This window comes from Lepidothrix coronata, unplaced genomic scaffold (genome assembly GCF_001604755.1).
Source record: "Lepidothrix coronata isolate B3197 unplaced genomic scaffold, Lepidothrix_coronata-1.0 Scaffold136, whole genome shotgun sequence".
NCBI classification, from domain to species: domain Eukaryota; kingdom Metazoa; phylum Chordata; class Aves; order Passeriformes; family Pipridae; genus Lepidothrix; species Lepidothrix coronata.
The window spans coordinates 2,251,710-2,273,427 of NW_016690316.1; the positions used below are offsets into that span (position 1 = coordinate 2,251,710).

Genomic DNA, 21,718 nt, shown 5'->3' on the forward strand with positions numbered 1-21,718 from the left:
CTATCTATGGCTATTCTTTATGGAGCTGAGCTACTAACAATGACAGAGGGAAAGTTTAAGAGAAATCTAACACAGATAGATGTTGGGCTTCTGTATCTCATTTTTTATTATTTCTTTGTTAATCCTTGACCTTCCCCAAAAATAACAAGAAAGAATCTGCCTACCCAAACAGGCAGTAGCTGCCACACCCACTGTTGACCTCACACCTGCAATCCAGATGCCATCTCCAGCAGCAGCTCAGTGCCTGGCGTGGAAGCGGCAGCTCTACTGCCAGTGGTCCTGAAGGAGAGCTCTACAAACTGCTGTGTCTTTGACTCCAAGCAGGTTACAGTTCTCTCCTTTGTGTATCTCCAAATAACCAGGGTCAAGACTAGGTTCATGTACACTAAGCTGTTACACCACCTCACTGATGAAAACTTGGGGCAATTTCTGTGTGGTGGTATGGGGATCTACATCGTGTTAAATAAGAGTCAGATCTGAGAAGAGAGTCTGGTACAAATTAAATTAAAAAAAAAAATTAACAAGAAGCAAAAGACTATATATTGTTCATGAACTAGAGAACATGCTAGTCTTGCATGTGCTAGTAAAATGTTTTAAAGTTGTTCAGTCATCCTCTCCAAGAAAAAAGAGATTCAGAGATTTTCTTACAAGTCTCTGTTTCATCAATGCACAAGCCAGCCTAGAAAGAGCACCCCTACAACTCTCACAAATATAAGACCTTTCATACTAGCTTATGACACAGATTTTTACTTGCTTTTTATACACAGTACGCTAGAATTACACTTTGCACTGCATTGTGTTAAATCATTATTATTTACAACTTACAGACTTATTTAATTCCTAGCTGAACAATTCCCTGTGCAAGGAGTTTGGAAAGCAAATTGTCACCCTAAAACTTCTAGCTCTGTCAATCTGTGCCTCTATCTGATCTGTCTTGAACCTCCTCCTATGCCCACAGAGCCCCTCTGTGTCTCACCACCCTGCAGCCAGTAATCCAGGGGGCAATGCAAGAGGTCTGCCCATAAGGGGATGACTCCTTTCCCATGCTGTCCCTGATGCTGGAGACACCGCAAGCCGTAAGGGTCCACAGACCCTTGATCCACCCTTCTCATTGCTTCCTGGACTGTGCTATCAATGGGGCCAAGCTAAGATATTCATTCTGAAGTGACAAATTTTACACATGCCAGGTACTTCTATCTGGCACATCTTGAATCTTCTGCATCACAGAAAAACATTACTTGAGAGCACATGTGGCTGCAAGGGACCAGTCATTCAATGCATATTTCTCCTGCAAAACTTTCTTCAGCATCTGCACTGCTCTATGATTATCTGAATGCCATTCAATCTACCTCTAACTTGAGTTACGTAAGTGTATTTGCATGTATATTGTAAGCATTATACTAAATGAGATAGGACTGCCTATGTAATCATGCCATGACTTTCCCTTAGGGAAACCTGGTAAAATTATGTTCCATTACATTTTTAAAATACTACCCATTAAAAGCAAGAATAAAACTTTTATGTTCATGTGAAACAAAGCACAAAAGATTCTCAACCCTTTAACTTGTACCAATTTTGATATGAAAGCAGCATTTCCCAGGCAAGCAGGGATTCTGCATTTGACTTCACTACTACGTGCTTTTGGCTTTGATTTTTTTGACAGTTAAACCTCTTCCCAAAATTCTAAATTTTTTTCTTATTTTAATATTATGAAATAATACAGAAGAAAACCAGTTCATCTCCCTTGAAGAGGATAGACAGCAACTTCGGAACAAATTCTCTTGGTGAATTTTTCTTATTTTTTATTGTCTATACCACAGAAGAGAACAACTGTTTCTACTGTGCTATTCAGTGTCCTTTATTCTTGCTGCTGGTCAATTCATTGTTTTAATTTGTTGATGCTCTGGCAAACTCTCAAGTATGTCATGGGAGAATTTTAAAAATGCAGCATTCATTTAGAAGTCACACAGTGGTGATATATATACAGAGCTTCAATTTAAACCATTATTGCATACCATCCTTTTCCTTTTGTAATAATCCATTAAATGCTTTCAAGTATGGAGAAGGAATAGCAACCTGTAGATCTGAATGGAGCCCAGATGACCTATAAAATGAATCCTGCCTCACTGCCTGACTAGTTCCAGCTCTTTTCTCTAATGGTTACTATTGTTATTCTACCATCCAGACAACCACACACATCAATTATACATTCTTCTGGGTCACAAATTCATTTTCTTAGGCAACATTTTTATCTTATTGCATGATGCTTTTTCTTCAACCTGTGACCAAAGTTGAAGGTCTCAATATTAAAAGGATATTAGTTTTTCTTAAACTGTGTTGATAATTGGAGAAACAGCTTCATGGAAATCAGAAAGTGCAGCTTGTTGAACTATTTAGAAGTGTGTGTTTAGACCATATATTGTCTCTTTATTACAGGAAATGTATTAGGCAGTGCTTTGTGTTTTATGTGAACATTTTGTCTTTTGTTCTATTGGTGCTGGCAGCACAGCTATAATTAAATGTCTTTTGCCTTCTTTATTTTATGACACTTACAATTCAGTCATCTTAATTGGACTTTCCTAAGAATATAAATGGCTGGCTCAAGAAGCAAACTTTTTTTCAGTGAAGTAAACTCAAAACCTTTCACTATGCACTCAGTGACTTTTTTAGAGTCTTTGACTTACGTGTGGTCTTTTTTTAAATGATTGTGATGGCAAAAGCTTCAGATAACTCTGTTTGAAGTAAGCCTAAGACAGCTCTCCAAATGAATTTTTTTGCCTATATAATTCTCATAAACAAAGCACTCATTTCCAAATGGGTAAAGTAATTTCAATTTCCTGGTTGACAAAATAAATAGTTGGGGGAAGGTAACACATCGCTTCCAAGGGATTCTTACACATCATGTTTATCCTTAAAACTCAAGAAAGTGAGAAATTCAGGGTAACATCAGGACATGAAGCCCAGGCCTCAGCTTTGCCCAGCCACAGGGGCCAATGGCAGCCCATCAAAAGCCAGCAGCAGAGCCCCACCAGTATTCCCAGAGGCTGGAGGAACATACCCAATGCACGATCACATACTGGAGGGCAGAGGATGTGCCTCAAGGAGGTTGCTTCTAGCCAGGGGATACTTACACCAGAGCTGCCATCAGAACAGCCCAACAGGTTCCAGACCAAGTCAGCGGAACAACCTCTGCAGCAAAACCATTGCATTTCTGTCATTTTCAAACTCTAGTCTCAGCAGCCTTCCCATCACAGACGCAGTTTTGCTGGCTACAAGATTAGGCTCCTCTCCTATTGCCACTTAGAGCACCCCAACAAAATCATGACATGTTTAAGTGATGCAAATTGACCTACTGAAAATTATATTTGAGGTAGTCAGTGAATCTTGTAGGTGGATAAGTAACTCCACAACCAAGGACACCATGAAAATATCCTTCCACTGGCAGACACAAGCACCTGCCAAACTGGAAGAAATCTACAGATAACTACAGAGAAACAAAAATTGCTTTGTTTGTGTATATATGTACACATCAGTAGGCACAAACCTGAACAGAAACCTGCTGGCTTTTCATCTACTGTTTCCTCCATCCATAGGCAGCTTTCTCAGGACAGTGTTGCAGTCAGAGGCTTGTGCACAGTTACCCCAGTCTGGTCCAGAAGCATTCTCAGTCCCTGTTGCCATCCTCATTGGGCAGGTCCAGCTTAATTGCCATGCAAAAAGCAGCTCTTCCCTTTGAAGACCCACAACCAGGGGTGTGGCATCATCAGACAAAAGCTTTAAAAAGTATTTTTATGTTCACTTCATTCCTTTCTGGAGTTTAGGAGTAGCAGGGGGAATAATTTCTGAAGCTGGCACAGAAAACCTTGTCCTTTTCAAGCCTACATAGGCATGGGATGCATTATTTTAACTCGCTTGTCTTCTTGTCCTGGTTCCGCCTTCCCCTGATCAGCCAGAGTAGTCACATCTCTTTAAGGACATCAACGTAGAGAATTTGCAAAGGGTTTTACTCCATGTTCAAATTTAGTGTTTTCAGGACAAGCCAATATTCAGCATCCAGAACCTGCATTTTCCATGCTGCAAACTTCAAGAGAGTCTTCAGGTGTTAGGAGAGACAAAAGTATGGTAATGGAGCCAATTTCAGGCACGTTATAACCACACCATGAGGACCAGGTTAATTGCTAGTTTCCCATTCCTTTCACCCAATGCTTCTGAGGAGGGAGGTAGCCTTACAGGAGAGCTGAAGCTGAAGGGGTGACCATAGCTCTGCACTCCTGCATTTCACCTGATCACCAGCTTTGGGCCTTTAAAGCAGCCAGTGAGAACCATTTAGCTGAATCCTATTCAGATCCAGGAAAACTGAGAAATAAATATTATTTTAGCATTGAAGTTTCTGGTTGGCTGGTTGGTTTGTTTGTTTGCAGAGGCAAGAGGGTGTGCTAGGTTTAACTTTATTATAACTAAGCCTATATAAATGCAAATACTGTTTTCATAGATATAATTTCATAAAGCAAAACTACCCACAATCTTTAGCAGTGAAATTCAAGTGGCAACTGTGACAAGCAAAGAAAAATGAATGCAGTTAACTTCAGCCATCCCTGCTCATCTGAAAGCTTGTGTCAGTTCCTAAATAAGCTTTTCATTTTCCCTATTCAGTCTGCTGATCTTTGTTGATTTACAGCATGAATGAGCATGGCACATTGCAACTTGTAGAGTATATTTTTTCTAAATAATAAAACATTTATTGCAGACCCATCAAGCCTGCTACTAGCTTTGAATTATTATTGCAATGAAGTGCCATGTTAACAACTCATTTACATTGTTGCAGAAGACTCTGTGTTAACACTATATGTAATTTAATCCCTTTCAGGAGAGACATCTCCCTAAAATACATCTAGAGCTGATAAATTACAACTTGATGTTATTTTCCTAATCAACTGTTTTCCAAGTTGAGGTTGCCTTCATCAAGTCCATCCCACCCTGTACCTTCCACACTGGGCCTAGGGTGGCTGAGCAAACCATTTCCACACGGTCTTCCCCTAAGCAAGCTCTAGCCTCAGGTTGTTCCTCAGTCAAAACAAGAAGAAAGTATATTTAGTAGATAGCAGCAAAGATCTTATTGCTTTGGGAAGGAAAGGATTGGTTGGGCAGAGAGGGAGGTCAGTATTTTGGAGGATCTTTGAAGGGTCTGACTTACGGCTTCAGCATTGGCCCAGAGTGGGTAACAGCCACCAGAGGCACAAGAAGCACAAGCTGCCTCTAGAAGCATCAGTGCTGAGGCAGCTGCTGTGCTTGGAAGGAGACCCCAGTGGCAGGGCAATGCCTAACATGACCACTCACCCCTGCTGCATGAGCCCAGAGAGAAGGGAAATATCACAGAAGACACTTCTGCTGGAGCACTCACATGTTTTGGGTGATATAATAATAATTATTATAATAATAATAAATTATTAACAAATGAGGGAAAAAATACCCCAGGAAGCATATAATTCTCTAAGTAGCAATCAGATATGATCCTATCTGTGCATGTTATCTATTTTAATTTCCAAAAACTTTGGGTTCAGTTGGGCTTTTTTTCCCTAGTGCTCCAGGTTGCATACTGAGTTTATTCACTTCAAAAAGCCTCCTACTTCAGTTCCATTTCAATCTGCTTTCAGGGACTGACTATAAGCCAGCAACATGCACAATTTCATCCTAAACTAAACAAGCCGGAGCCTCTGTCCTACCACCAAGTTGCCTCATTTAATCCAGCCACAGGAGCCAAATGTCACACACACATGCACTACTTCCAACACACACGTACCTGCTCTCCTAACAAGCATTGATGGGAGAGAGGCTGCAAGAAAGCAGTAGTCACATGGCAAGAACTGCCAAATGGGCCCCACTAGTTAGAGAAATATTCCTGCATGCAAAATCACATTGCTGTTATTCAGCTAAAGTTGCATGGCTGAAAATATACAACCATAAAACCCACATCCTACCACCTAATGGCATTAATTATGTTAATTTAACATGATTTGAATGTCCCTTTCACATGAATATGCTTATTCTGCTTTATTTCAAATAAATTACCCAGTTAGAAAAATTATTTGAACAGTAAGGCACAAATAAGTGAGCATTATTGTTTTCTAGTTGACTAGATAAGGAATTAAACATCTAGAGGTGAAGTGGAGGACAATTAATGTACTACCCTGCTTAATTATCATACAATGCCCACTTCTCAGGGAATTAGAGCTATTATGATCTACTCCTACGAATAAATGAGAATTTCACCTCTCAGAGGGTAATGCAATAGTTTTGGAAATAATATTTTTATGAGATTCTGGCTTTATCAGTTATGTTTTAGAGTCACTATAAACACTTCTGTATCATAGAAGAACAACTTCAGACAGGCTTGGAATTTTAATTTTTGTTCTCATATTTTTTTAGTTTACTTTTTTTATGGTCTTATTCTAGAAACCAAAGGAAAAAATGGTTTGCTTTTTCAAATCGTCTCTTTTCATAAAACATTACCAGAACATTAATATTCAAATAGAAATATAAATAGTGATTTAAGCAATACAAATTATGCATAAATTGTTTTCCAGTGCAACAGAACACCCAGAAAAAGTAGTCCTGATGATGCTCAATGGTGCCAATACATTGGAAGGTAAGTCAATCACAGCTTCAAAGACAAGGAAAGGACATTTCTTTTAAAATTTCACATGATGCTGTAAGGCATTTTTATATAAAAATATTCTTTACTGGACATTTAGTCACAAATTCTTTGAATCTTTATCAACAGAATTGCTGATTTACTCTAAAGCTGCCAAGTTTCAGAGTTTCTTAGTCACCTTTCCAGCAGACAAAACAAACCTAAATATATGAAAGTTTTAAAGCAGCCTGACCACAAAAGAAAGCTTTAGGAGACCCAAATAGTGGACCATATGTGATATCAAATGGGCAAGCCATTAGCATCAGCTGTGAACATATTGTACCAACTGGGAATGAAAATAAAACATTCAACTACCAACTGTTATAATCTGTAAATAGTCAAACCAATTCCTCTGGGTTCCAAAAATATATGAATAGGGTGACTCATTGGGGGCCATTGTCCTGTTCATAGGTAATGCAGCAGATTTCCTCCTAAGGAAAAAAAAAAAAAGAAACTGTGGTTAGTGAGATCTGATATTAGCAAGAGTCCTTGTATGTTAAAAGACTCTTGGGCTTTTTGAAACTATATCTAAAGATATTTTAAGGATAACAAAACAGAGAATTCTTTTGAAGCAACTTTTCTCTGTACAATGTGAAATATTAAAAAAAAAATTATTCCCATTGCAAATTATGCTGAGAAACCAGCAGAATACTAGAAAATTTATAGAGGGCACCAAACTGCTGAGAATTCATTGTACAGCTGGCAAGTGCACTCCTACCTACTAGTTGCTTCACATTTAATAATGCATGTTATGAACAGATGGATAGAATGTCAATAAGGCTCTCTGTATCATCAGTGGTAATGAAATACTGGACTTTGAATGCTTAATAGCACAGAAAACAAAAAGCCTAGAGGAAATTTGTCAATGTCATGCATGCAATACTTCAGCAGTGCTTTAACACTGTTAGTGTGAGGCCATATGTTTCTTCTAACAGGATCTACTGTAGCTGGGTGCCAAAAAAAGTTTGACACTTTTTTTTTAACTCCTACAACATGTTAAGAGCAAATACCCCGTGAATCAGTCAAGCAGAGTAGTCAGCAGAAGTGTAATATCATTACTCTTTTTATTCCATTTCTCAATGAAAAGAAGTTAAGGGAAACTTGCTAGTAAACACTGTTCTTTATATCTCTTTTAGAAATACAATTAAAAGCAATCTCTTTACAATTAAATATAAAAATAAAGGCACTAACACGTCTTTATTAGGCAATTAATCTCATTGTCAAAAGCTGTGGAAAATGTGAATCTGGAAAATATTGCAAGTATAAGTGAAGCAGAAAACATACATAGCATCATCTAAAAATTAGACATAGAAAAAGGAATAAAATAAAAATTCTCTTAGTCAAATAATCTTAGGCAAATGTCAGCTAAAAGATCTAGGAAAATGCTTTGAAATTGTCAAAATGAAGAGGATAGCAGAAAGTGGCCATTCTGAGATGCAGACCTGGGAATAAGCATAAGGCTTTCTCTGTGAAACTGGAAGAGAAACAGCAGCCTGGCAGGTAGTAGCACCTACAAAGGCTGCAAGGGCACCCAGAGTGGTGTTTCCACCCTTCACACTTCTCAGGAAAACTCAGGATTTCAGCAAGTGTCAGACAGCTGTGGCAGGTAAGCCCTCTGTGAAACATGGTGATCTCAAGTTTAGCAGTACAGCTGGAATCCCAAGCACGTGAAGTCAGCAGGAATCAATGTGAATTTAACTATTGATTCTGGGAGAACAATTAGACAAGCACTGGGTCTTTAACAGTCTGAAAAATCCTCAGGAAAACTCAAGTGCTTTGAGCAGAAAACCAATACTTTCTGCCTTGTGAGTAGCCCACAAGTGACCAAACTCCCTACTATGCCCTCCTTCCCCACACTGTCTTCCCAGAAGCCTTCTGGGCTGCTCCAGTGCTACCTTGTCATGATGCCCTCAGGTGGATACCATGCTTGCCAGCTAGGACACCCAAAAGTGTCCACATTGATTTCAAAGCCACCACACGAGGCCATTGTGGGACAGGATCTCTACCACCACTAGATCCAGCTGTGAAAATATTCATTGTGTTCAAGAGTAATTAGAGAAGTTTGACAGACAGCATTTCCTTAGAAAACCAAGCTAGAAATACCAGCTGAATGCCATGCAAGCCGTTCCCCTTTTCTGCAAGCCAGAACTAACACTCATCACTAATAATAACAATGTAAATTGCGTTAAAAACAAAGCAAATTTTTTTAGCTGCCTACGCTGATGTAGCACCAGTATCCACCAGCACACAGCGGGAGACTGCAACTGCTTCCTTCTGTGGCAGGGCAAGGACGCACAGAGAAGCAGAGCCTGTCTCTTGGTGCCAGTAATGCATCGACTTGCCTGTGCTCTCATCTGTAACAGGCTGCACCCTCTTCTGCAACCCTGAACTATGCAAATATGAGACTTGTCCACATTAGCAAGTCCACCTGAAAACTCATTACAGCTGTCTGCATTTCTCTGCATGGACATATTTTAATTTCTCCTGAATAAGTAGCTAAAATTCAGCCCAGGACTTCCAAATCAGACCTCAGACTTGAGTAGGGCATCATCCTCCTTCTCTTGCCTTCTATTTCCCAGGAAATATTCTGAGCCCTGACCACAACAGTTACACCTAACAAGAATGAAGTGAAGTTTGTGCAAGCTGCAGAAATACAAAGACTAAGAAGTATGCAGGCTTTCTGCAAAGTAGAGCACCAAGAGGTGAGAGATTAAGTAACAGTTGGGAATTCCCATTTACAATGGTCAGAAGAACTGTGCATTTAGAATTAGAAAGAAAGCAAAGGGACTTTTCTCAAATAATTGATGAAAATAGGCTACTCATCAGATTTCTCTTAGCTAGAATGTCCTATGGTTTTTGGACCCTGAGAAAAAGAACCTGAAGATGCAGTGGTGAGCATCTTATTGTGGTATGGTTTGATTGTAAATGTAGTACTCAGCCTAGAAGGTCTTAAGTGGGTTTTTCAAAACCAAACCCATATTGATAAACTGAAGAAAGTTTCAAGAACAACTTCTTAAGGGAAAAATATAATAATCTATAAATATTTGAAGTGTGTAAAGTCAACAAGGGAAAAGGATATAACTAGAAATAATGGAAAGAAAAAGCTTAAGCTCAATAGAGTATCGGGAAAATCTTCCTGACAGTGAGATGTATTAGCCTGTGAAATAGTCTCCTAAGGAGAGATATGGAAGGTTTCACTTGGGATTTTAAAAACTAAAGTTGACATAACACTAAAAAATGTTCTCAATGAAATAATCCTACTCTGGCAGAAAAAAACAGACAGGATGATCTATTATGTCTTTTCTAAGTTTCTTTAGCCTTTGACGCTTTGGGAACACATCTTCAACAGCCAAAGGTTATCAGAAAGGAACTTCTTCAATTAATATGATGAACAACAAGATTACAAAGGTGATCATTGTGAAAGCCTCTCTTTAAATGCTGAAAAGCAGATACTTTTCAGATAATAGAAGTTTTTTCCCCGAGACCTGACAAATATGACCTCAATCCACCAGTTTTAAAGTACATGCTTAATTTTAAGTATGTCCTTATTTCCCATTAATTTAAAGAGAACCCAAACCTACAGGCTGAAAAAAACTTGTAAGAAACAGGCCTCTCAAGAGGCTTTGAAAATTTCCACACTCCCTATACAGACCTGTAAATTGCCACGTATAACAAAATTTAAACAAACAATAATATTTATTACATATGTACTAGCACCTTTCAAGTCTCCACTGACAAGGACAGGCTATGTTAGTTCAGAGCTACTATCTTGATCACTGATCAAAACCACACATCTTCCTGCACTAATTCCTCTTTAGTTTAATCCACCTGACACTGTGAACAGTGTTAATGAATATTACAGTCTGCCATACTGACTTGTGCACTACAAAAAAAAGATGCTACCTGGCAGTGCTGGTGGAGGAGGGCACAGAACTTGTGCCCCAGAGCTGTGCTACATCAGAGCATCACCATAGCCATGCTGGCATCTCTATGGACATGGTCCCTGGGCAGAAATTACTGGCACTGCCACACAACATGTGAATGAATGAAAAGACAGGGTTTGGCTTCCCTTATGGAAAGACCTGAGATACTTAGCAAGAATAAATCAATAGGGATAAGCAGACATTATTCCAAGCACTTGGAGACTGAATTAGAAAATATTAGCCCATCAGAAGGTTTAAGGAATCCTATTAGTAATACAGCAGAAATACAACTTCTTATTAAACACTCAGATATCAAGAAGTTGTGAACTATTTCCTCTAGGAACATTACTGAGGGTAAATCAAGGCTGATTCAGAAGGAACTCTCCATTTATGGGCTTTAAATAACAACATGCTATTTTTATAATTCAAAAAATTTACCCTGTACATCCAGGGATATATAACTTAAGAATGTAAAATATCAAATATCTTGCCATCCAAAAGTTGCATTTGCAAATATTAAGTGACTCTACAGCACAGGTGCCCCTCACTGTCTTAGTTATATTTCAAGTCTTTCATCTCCCGCCACCAGGATTTTATCCCAAAATAACTCCCTAGTTTGGCAGAAACACAAAACATCTGCACTGTCAGTCACAGAAGTTTCTTGTAAGCAGAGAGAGTGGGGGGGAGGAGGAGGAGAAGGATTTACTCATGGTCTACTCTCCCACCCATCCTGCTGTTCCTTGGGCAGTCGAGTACCCCACCACCCTCCACAGGGACCACTGCTCCCCTTCCTCCCTCCACCTGGCCCTTTCCTACCTTTTTTCTCCTCACATCCTCTTATCTTTCCCTCTTATTATAAGACTTTTCACAGGCATTTTTATTATTATTATTTTTATCTGAGTTTTACAGCTGGCACATCATCCCCTGCTGCACTAAATCAACACTTGTGAAAGCAGCAGCCTTCGAGTGACTGAGTAGAGCTGCTGCTTGCAGAAGTGTCAATTTGGTACAGCAGGGGTTGGGGTCGCAGCTGCAGAAGAAGAGAGGCCCTATTTTATGCCTCAAAATAGTAAAAATGTCAGAGGGGAGGGAAATCTGTACAAAATATAAAAAAGGTATGCAACAAAGAAAGAAGAGGAAAAGGAAGAAAAGGATTTGGAAAGGAGGAAGAAAGAGAAGAATGACACTGCACAATGGAACAAAATCACTACTAAATAAGACAGGATTTTTTTAAGTGGGCTCTTCCAAGTTAAAAAAAAGTCATGTGCATATCATAAAAATTAAACTTGATGATAGTATCCTTCCACTTTCAGGAGGAAAGTCTGGCTCATTAAACTTAAATTACAGTCTTAACTATATGTGATAGATCAAGATGTGCTTCTAAGCACAAATGCTGGGCATTCAAAGATTATTTCACAAAGGGTTTGATTTGAAGTGGAAATTTCAAGCAGAAGATTAAGAATTCTGTGTTCATAAATTTGAATCAGCAAAAGTGAACTGAAATTCCATGTTCTGGAGTAAACTTGGGCACCTCTAATCCCCCTCCCTTGCACTGCTGTTATGCTTTGACAGACCACAGAATCCCAGGTGGAGCAGAGATAGGATTCCTCAAAAAGCAACACTCTCCTTCAGAATTTGCCTCCCTCAAGTTTCTCCCCAGTCCTCTCAGCAAAGTGTGTGTGATGTGCAGAATTTTTTGCATCTAGGAATACAGAAACCTGCTGCTGGGTCAGCTCTGAGTACAGAGAAGGCTTAGAAAAGCAGAGGTCCCACCATTTAATCAGCAGCTTATCAAGAACCACAAGCATCTCAGCTTAATTGAAATGCTGTGCTTGGGAATCCATCCTGCTCCCTTTTAAACCATGAGCAAAGCTCTCATAAGTCTCCAAAGTTTTGTTCTCTGGGTCATTCTATATATATCTAAGCAATCTCATTTTCTGTCTCCACTGCTTTTCCTTGACAATGTCACTAATCCAGATATTGGATGAAAAGAAAAAAAAAGTTCAATAAACAAGCAGAGAGAACTAAAAATCAGAACCCAAATACAGAGATTTTGAAAGGAAAACATATAGACCAGATATTCCCTAAGACAATTCAGCTGTGCTACACTGTTGAAGAGACAAGGCAAGCTGGTCTCATGAACTTTACCCAAAAGTTTCAACAATTTCTCTTTAAAACATTCACTGAGAGTTCATCAATTATCCAGTCCAATATTTAACCCACTTTGACAACAGCAGGACTTGGTTTATAAGTCTCACAGTCATTGCTTGGGATGCAGATCGTACGTACCTGCAGAGCTCCCTCCTCTTGCGTTTCAGTTTTCAGTGAGGTGGGTCTTAGATGTCCTGCTGCCCATTACCTGCTCTGCCAGGGTGGATACATAACCACCATATGCCTTTCTCCATCCTCTGAGCTCCTCGTCCCTAAACTGTCAGAAAACAAAGAATTTTTGCCTGGTCAGAGCCAGGGAAGGTGAGCCAGCAGGTGACACCCAGTGCAGCCATCTTCTGCAAGCTCTCCTCCCATGAGCATCCTGAAAGGTACACTTGGCTATACCAGCAGATAGGCAGCAAGTCCCTTTGCTCCCCAGAAGTTAAATATAGCCATGTGGCCTTGGCAGACCCCAACGCAGTTCGATGCCTGGCACCCATTCAGACTCCAAGTATTTATAATACTTGCAGCTCCAATGATTCCCCTGGGTATTCCAGCAGTCCTTCAGCCAGACAGTCTTTAAACAGCTGAAATTCTTCAGATTTGTCATGAGGATTTTAAGGCACTTTTATATCACTAGCAATAGGCATGGCAGGGCACAGGTGCACTGTGAGTACATGTTTTGGGGCTCATATGGCAGTGCGGTAGAGATTTCCCCAGCTCTCCCACCCTCAGACACTGTGACTCAGGCACATTTGTACATGATAACCCAAAGGAGCCCTTCATCAAGACTATACTTCTCCATTTTAGGGCTTGTTTTCTTTCTACTTGCACTGTGTGGCTTGATTCAACACACAACCTGCTGTAACACCTCTCTCCTCCTGTTCTGGCCTTATCTGGCTCCTACACTATTCATCATATGAACTTTTAACGTACTCCATCAAAAGGCAGATAACGAAAGACACAGATTCTGCCCCAAGGAAAAATCCAGCATGGATACATGAAAGAATGAAGAGTGTCATCTCTTCAGCTGGTCTTGGAATACAACATTAGTAATTTTTCAAAGACTTTTTGGAAAGAGCATATTTGCACAACAGATTTCAAATGTGGTCTCAAAATTTAAACATTTTTTCACAAGAATTCATTACTCCCCTTTCATCCGCTCCTTTTTGCAAAGTAAGTTGTACAGCCCTTCAGCTCCTATCACTATTCTGTTGCCCAACCAGCAGTCATCACTCTTTATTGATACTCCTGTTTGACTCCATGCTTCATGTTCCTGAAAGGAAACAACCGTTCTTTTCTTCTCAATTTGTTAAATTAAAACATAAACATAACAAAAGGCCACAAACCTCTTCAACCAGGTTGATACTGAAGTCAATATTCAACAATGACTACTAGCTTAAGTAAGTGGCATTGTTTTTCTCTAGTGGTTAGACTAACAACACAAATAGCAGACTAATTATGAAATAAAAAACTGCTTTGTTCAGTTAATAGAGCCATTAGGTGCTAAAGTAGCCACATTTAGGTTCTAGCAAGATAAAGTTATGTCATCTCACTCTATTATATTAACATATTGATTTACCATTCTAATTGCACAGCATTCTTCAGACTTCTTCTAACCCTACATAAAAAGGCCCCCAGATCAAGTACAGTTTTTAAGTAAGTTACAGCTCAGCCTATATAAAACATATAATATGCAGAAACAAGAGCAAAAGATGGCTCCCTGTGCAAGTTAGGTAGTTCATCAAGTCAAATACATCTTATCAAAGCCTAGTTCTTGCAGCAATCCCAAATGTAACTGAAAAATTCTCCATTAACAAATTTAAAGGCACGAGAGTGACATTAGGCAAATTAATAATTATCAAACAAATCTATGCCCTTTTCATTCACCTTCCTCAGTTGGTAGGTATTCACTTAACTCAGTGCGTACATCAAATTACAAGAATGACTCAGACCATCTTCAGAAAGTGTTTGCACAGTATGAACAGTGGGACTGCCAAAGACAGAGAGCTATTCTCTTCCTGCCAAATTCCTTGTCTTTTACAAAATCTATAGTGTTTCCATTAAAAGTCCTGCAGTAAGAACTTCTCAGCTACTCCTCAACATTAAACGTGCTTTCAGGATGGAAAAAAAAAACAAAGAAAGAAAGGAAGAAGCAAGGAAATAATCTTTTCCTCTGATCTTTACAGAAATCAGCTATTCAGTGTAAAGCTCTACTTCTTTAAAATGGGCATAATGTTCTGCTGTCACTAATTCTTTCTTCAGTTCACATGTTTTAATTCCCTTGAACAAGGGGCAAAATACCACTGTCTTTTCAGCAGCAAGAGTCAGTTCAACTATTCCTGGTCCCCTACGGCTGAAGTTTTGCTCTAGAGCTGCTCTTGTACTGTGTCACTCTGAATTAACAGCCGATAGATAAGAGACTTTTCATAATGTTGAAAGATGAACCATGGTTAAACAAGGACTCAAACACTTCAGTAATTCCTCCTTTGAATGGGATGCAATAACAACTGCTCTGTCAAAAGGTCTCGTGCTGGTAATTGTGTTTGGTGGCACTTACTTACATTGGTGACAAACATCGGTTTCACTTATCATGACAAATGACAGCTGCTAGTCATGGTGTTTATGGCACACAGATGCCATACGGGTAGGCACAGTATAACACAATCCAAACAGAGCAGAAAAAACACATTTTGGCTTTGGGCAAAATCAGTGTGTCCTGCTAACAGAATAGATCAAGATAAGAAAACATGGCTGAGCTAATAATATACTGTGTGACAGTAGTTCCTGCTAATGCTGCCATGGTTGAACTTCTAGTTTGCTTTCTACAAGTCTGTATTACAGCTCAGAAAAAAAACCAGTAGCAAGCAGCCAGAAATTTCCTCCTATGAGAAAACTTTCCTCTATTAAAAAAACCCAAACTAATATACTCCAAAAAGATTCATAAATCTGAATTTTTGTAACACTGGTTGAATTCCAGGAATTTTTGAAGTAATTGATTTTTTTTTAAATTGGAATTTATAACCTTAAATACTGAAATGAGCAGGTACTACAAGTAAAATATTAAGGAATAACCATATTTTACACCTTTATCTGTGATTATCTATTTCAAAGTAGCCCAAATTGCATACATATAGGCAAGAGTACACTTACAGTTACAGACTACCACAGTACATTTCCCACTCTTGGTATTTAACTTGTGAGGACTGACACAGGTCATTGTGCTATGTGGGGTGGCAGTAAGAGTTTGGAGGACACCTTAAAGCTCGGTTTTCTGGGCAAAGGATGTCAGCAAAGGGCCACCTGAAGCTGTGCCCATCCCACAGTGCCTTCTGGCCCTGCTCTCCCACCAGCCTTACCGCTCTCTGCTTCCACACCCATCAGCACAGCTGTTCTCCAGACTGCTCTACAGAGCAGAACTGATCTGCCTTTTAACCAAAACCAGAGAGTTTTTTACCAGCTCCTGCTCCTCACCAGCCCAAGTCCATGGTAGGGCACAGCCAGCTGCAATAGTCTCAGATGCTGCATTGTCCCATAAACATTTCTGGGTTATTTCTAAAATGCTCTCAAGCACAAAGAGGGGGAAAAACATTAATATCAATTAATTCTTAGCATAATGACAGTTGTTAAAGTGGAACAAATATTTATTTTCTAACAAGTGTGTTGTTATGGAAACAGCTGCAAGACGCTGTTTGCTCCAAGGGCTGTGCCAAGGCTTAGCACTGCGAGGCACCCCGGGCTTTGGCAGCACAGCCCTGCAGTGCTGGGCTAGAGCTGGGCAGCCCTTGGCACTCAGCAACAGCAGCACCCAACTGGAGGTTTGCACGTGTTGACACAGGTTGCCAGTGAAGAGAACGGGGAAAGCAGCACTAAACCGCAGAAATTTACGCTAGAGCAGTTCTGACCTACTTTGTAAGTAGCAAGCTATCTCATTAATTTGCTCAAAATAGCAGATCATTCTGTATGAAGAGATGAAAAACAAAATCCATCATTTCCACTGCAGGGAAAAATTCCAAAATGAGACAACTCAGTGCTTGTCACTGCACCTGTATTTTCTTTGCCCAGGTAATAAACAGATGACCAGTAGATATTTAGTTACGCACATGTGCGACAAAAATAACTAAAACCAGCAACCCTCTGAAGCTGCACATGGGAGAGGCTGCTGCCTCCAAAGGCCCCCACTCCAGCTTAGAGCTGAGCGAAGCAGTCCTTGTCCCACACCCCACAGGATCCCCTCTCAGTGAAGGGCTGTACAGCAATATTTGGTGACTTATAAAAGGGATGTTTATCCAGGTCTACAAGTGTTTTTCCTCTTAAAGCTTGTGTGTCCTTATAAAACTTAAATAGACTTGGTAAAAAAACAAACAAGAAAATCCAATAAACACTAACCCTATAACTTTCTCATTTTGCTCTTAAAAATCATTCCTTGATCTTTTCTGTATGATTAAAAATTGGTTTGGCTCTGTAAGTGCAATTAATTTTGTTTTCAGGTTTACATTATTACTGTATCCATATATTAAACAGACGGTGTGCACACACGTGAGCATGTTCAGATAGTATTCTGATGGAAATGTGGGAGAATTCCTTTAAAAAAAAAAATCAATATTTCATTCCAATTATAAAAGAAACCAAATCTTCAAACATTGGAGTACAATGTAGCTACCCTAGAGAACAGACATTTGGTTTTCTGACCAGCAGTAACAGTTCATAATTGAACAGCTGCAGAAGAGAGGAAACAAACATACCAACAAATTACTTTTCAAGCCTATGTTCACAGAAAATTTTCTACTCTACTGTGCTTTGATCACAACGTGATAAACAGGGTTCCTCCCTCCCTTCTCTGATATCCTACAAAACAAATTAGAATGGTCCGTAGAAGTTTAACCTGTTATACTGCATAATCCCTCATTCACAGGAGCAAATTAGGAACATAGTACAAGTATTTCAAGAACTGAAATCTACTCACAACTGTTACGAGTGTTAAAGCCCAAGTATTAATTCACTTATTAAACAGGTACCATCCTTTTTCAAAAATTTTTACTGTGTTCTCCTTAAAGAATGGTACCTTTTCTTGTGGTTTGTTATGGTTTTGATTGTTTTTTTTTAAACTGTCTTAGTCATTATTAGCATTGTAAACAAGGTATCAGTCAAAAGGACAAGCCAAAATTTTACTCATACCTATTTTAAAAGTAGAAATCCTATTTCTATATTTTCAGACAGAATGGAAGAATACATCATAAAATATGCATTTAGTTCATATATGTGTATGTGCACCTATGTATATTGGTATAGTATTCTACTGCTGAAGTCATAAATGTTTTAATGCATCGACTGTGTTTGTTCATTTCACATTTTCAGGCAAGGAAGAAAAAGAAGGTTCTTTACTGCAGTACAAAGAAAGATGTTCTAATACCAAAAGATGCAATTAAAATAATAGGGCCATTTATTTCAGTAGAATTTCACACATACAAGAGAAATGCTAACCCTTGGGAGAATGTTTTCAGCTCATTTAACAATATGTGTTTCCTTCGATACGAAAACTTTAGCTTTTGCATTATAACATCATTGCTAACAAGGCACATGTATATATCTCGTAAGTAGATGGAAACGCGGATGTGGGAAGAATTATAACAGTTCTTTATCCATATTGCACTCATCTCAGGATATACTTGCATCTGTTTTGTACTCACACTGGGTAGCTTTTTCCTCCACACATTTAAAATACACACTCAAGAAAGACTCTGTACTCTGAAAGCCAATAAGAAGACTAGTAAAGAACTAAGAGAGACCAGTCAGGGAAAAAGCTATGAAGGGAAACAAAAAGGAAGAATTTGTATTCCAGCTCCAGGACTACTAAAACATTTTAAAGCGTAGCTGGCATACAGCTCTTTTCCACCAGCCAAAAAAAGCCGATCTGCTCCCAGAGCACAGTGTGGCCTGGGTTACTGCCTCAGGCAGCCAGGCGGGTCAGAGCTGTGCAGGTGCCAGCAGTTCCCTGGCTTCTGGCTACCAAAGTGAAATCTGCAACTCAGGAGACGCAGTCCTCATGGCAGGGATCTGGGCAGAGGAGTCTTGATGGCTATGAAATACAAGGGCAAAAAATTACTGGGTCATTAGAAGTTTACTTCACGTTTTTGTTTACCTGGAAAAAAATTCTAATTGGAGATGAGCTTTCCCAGATACAACTGGTTTTATGAGTCAAAGATATTCAGGACTGGGATCTGATGTAGTGGACCATTTGTAACATCTGGGCATTTTAATGTTGGAATAAACACATGTTATGCATTTTCCTGTTTCTACTAGCATCTAATTTTCTCCATTTGCAACAGAAAGTTCAAAATGGACCAGTCAGGTCATTAATGTGGGAAGATTTATTTTTGTAGATCACCTTCCACTGCCTGTCAGCACACAAATGTTTCCACCTAACATGAGGATAAATGTAAAACTAAGATTTGAAACACTAAACCCCTAAATGAATTTAGGCAATAATCTCAAATTACAGATACAGTCCTACAGTCAAAATGTCAAAATTATGTCCAACCAATTCAGGATGGAAACATGAATGATGTGATTAAGCATTTCATAAAGCATACATAAGGGACAGATCTCTAGGAAGAAGTAGGTCTCTGAATACTTTTTTCCTGCAATATAGTACTTGTAAGTCTAGAACTAAAACTTGCACATGCCTTGTATATTTGATTGACTCCATAAGGTTTTCATCTAAATTCAAAATATAACTGTGTTTAGATATATCTGAACATTTTATTGCATTTAGTTATGAGATATGAATTTTTCCTGAGAGAACCTAGGGCACACAACATTGCCAGATCATTCCAAACAAGTTAATTCTGAAATGGGCTTGAATCAATAACACAAAAGAGGCAGTAAAGCCAATTTTTACGGTAGTCATGGTTGCATAAAATAATATCAAGACAGTCAGATTGTAAGCTCCCTGCATCACAAATATAATTTGCAACCAACTCTAAGCATAAAGAGGAAATAGATAGATAGACAGAAGATATAGATAAAAACAAATGATAGATAGATAGGACAAAAGGAACAGGAGTAAAGAAAGAATGCAGAGCAGTTGCCATCCAAGACAGCATGAAAAAACAAACAAGTATGCCGTGTAAGTAATTCAAGGTAAATAGAATGCTTTTCTTTCATTTAGGCTTTAAAATTGTTATGAAAAGGCTTTCTTTTCACTCTATCTGTAAGACATAGACAGACAGGGGATGAATGTATAAATAAGTATGTCACTGCAATACTTGGCCTTTAATGAAAATGGATTTTTAATGATCCCAAAAGCTACATTTCTCTCTGACTTGCTCCATTTCCAGACTATCAGCATGAAGTACACACAGCAAATGCACTTGTTTTCCATGTCCTTCACTAAATCCCAGGACAACCAATCGTCCAAGCACTGTAAAAAACAGAGTCACCATTATGCAGAGCAGATACAGAGAAGCTGCACGTCCTTCATTGTTTTTACTGGACTTCCAGAGCTCCGTGACACTGCTGTGCCTTCTCCCACAGCAGACCCCAGTGGGGGTTACCTTGCACTACATATGCATAAATAAAGGCTGATGCGTGGCAATGTGCCTTCCTGTTGTTCTGCCTCAAGGACACTTGTTAAAAGTGTGCTGTTCCTCCCGCTCCCCCAAGCAGCCACATTGTGTTGAAGTGCTCCATGTGAAACTCTGAGCACACAAATACCAGAGGATTTAGTCCACAAATGAAGAAAAGTCACAAGGGGGAAAGAGGCTGATGCAATCCATATCCTTCTTGCTGTCTGAACACAAAGAATTCTTCTTTCCAAGGTCAAAGTTCCCCTTTCAGTCAGCAATAAACAGAAATCGCACTGAAAAATGCATAATAACGTACCAGCTAGCATAAATAATATTTTTTTCCTGTTTGTTCATGTTTAGACTTGCATTATCAGAGAATAAAGGGATATTTTCCTTACTTTATCGCCATTCATGAAGTTTTATCTACAAATATTTCTTGTGAGGGAGGTCCATAGATTGGGAAAGTGTAATATCACTGTCATAAAACTAAGGTAGCATTTAAAATGGGGTGGGACTCATGTATTCACTTCATGTTCAACACTTCACAGGTAAGCTTTAAGCAACATATGTTACTTGGAGAAAAAAATCTCGATGTTTATTTCCCGTGTTAGCATTTTTACTTCTTCTTTGAAATATTAGAAGACCCAGAAGGAATCCAAAACAAGAATACAGATGAAAAAGATTATGACTGTGAGGTGCCACAGAATCAGTTAACAAATGCTCCCAGAGTCAGAGGCTGCAACCTTACAAAGTGCATGATATCTGCATCCCCTAAAAAAAAAAAAAAATCCTATTTGTAGGGCACTGCCAAACTCATAGGTTTTTTTCCATTTTGTCTGCTCTCCTTACTCAGAGTGCCTGCCAATTAATATTTACCAAATGTCTCTCCCCTCTTCGTTTAAATCAGTTCAAAAACTGCACCTGTTTCATGAGACCTATGTGAGCTTCTGACAGCTGGTATTTGAGAAAAAACAAGCCAAAGTACTTAAAAATCTTAACTAACTGCATTAAACGAGAGTAGAGAAAGACAGTGCTAAGATTAGCTCAGCTAGTACAAGATATCAGCAAAGTACATGGGGGGTACCCCAGGGACACAGGAGAGACATTTATGGCGCACAGCCTGGGAAGGATACCACATGTACAGACAGGAGCACAGAGGTGCTATTGGACAAATGACAAGTTTCCAGACCCTCTGCACAGGTTCCCTGTTCCAGGCCAGTGCACGGCCCCAGAGCAGCAAGTGCCATCTCCCCAGCTGTGTTTGGGAAGGATGTACAGGATGGGCACTGACTGCTGCCCAAGACACTGGGCCACAGCACAGGCGCTGCACGGGGCCGCTGCAACCAGGCAGAGACAGGTGAGGGGCATGGGCCAGACCTGCAGCA

At 39.3% G+C, this 21,718-nt stretch overlaps 1 long non-coding RNA gene across 1 annotated transcript; it reads right to left on the minus strand.

Moving 5' to 3' along the window:
* Positions 1–6,514: 6,514 nt before the first annotated feature.
* Positions 6,515–20,487, minus strand: LOC108503312. Its single transcript, XR_001876797.1, has 3 exons — positions 20,322–20,487; positions 12,904–13,042; positions 6,515–7,122 (listed from the first exon to the last, which is right to left on the minus strand). It is a non-coding gene; the product is annotated as an uncharacterized LOC108503312 (long non-coding RNA).
* Between the last annotated feature and the right edge of the window lie 1,231 nt (positions 20,488–21,718).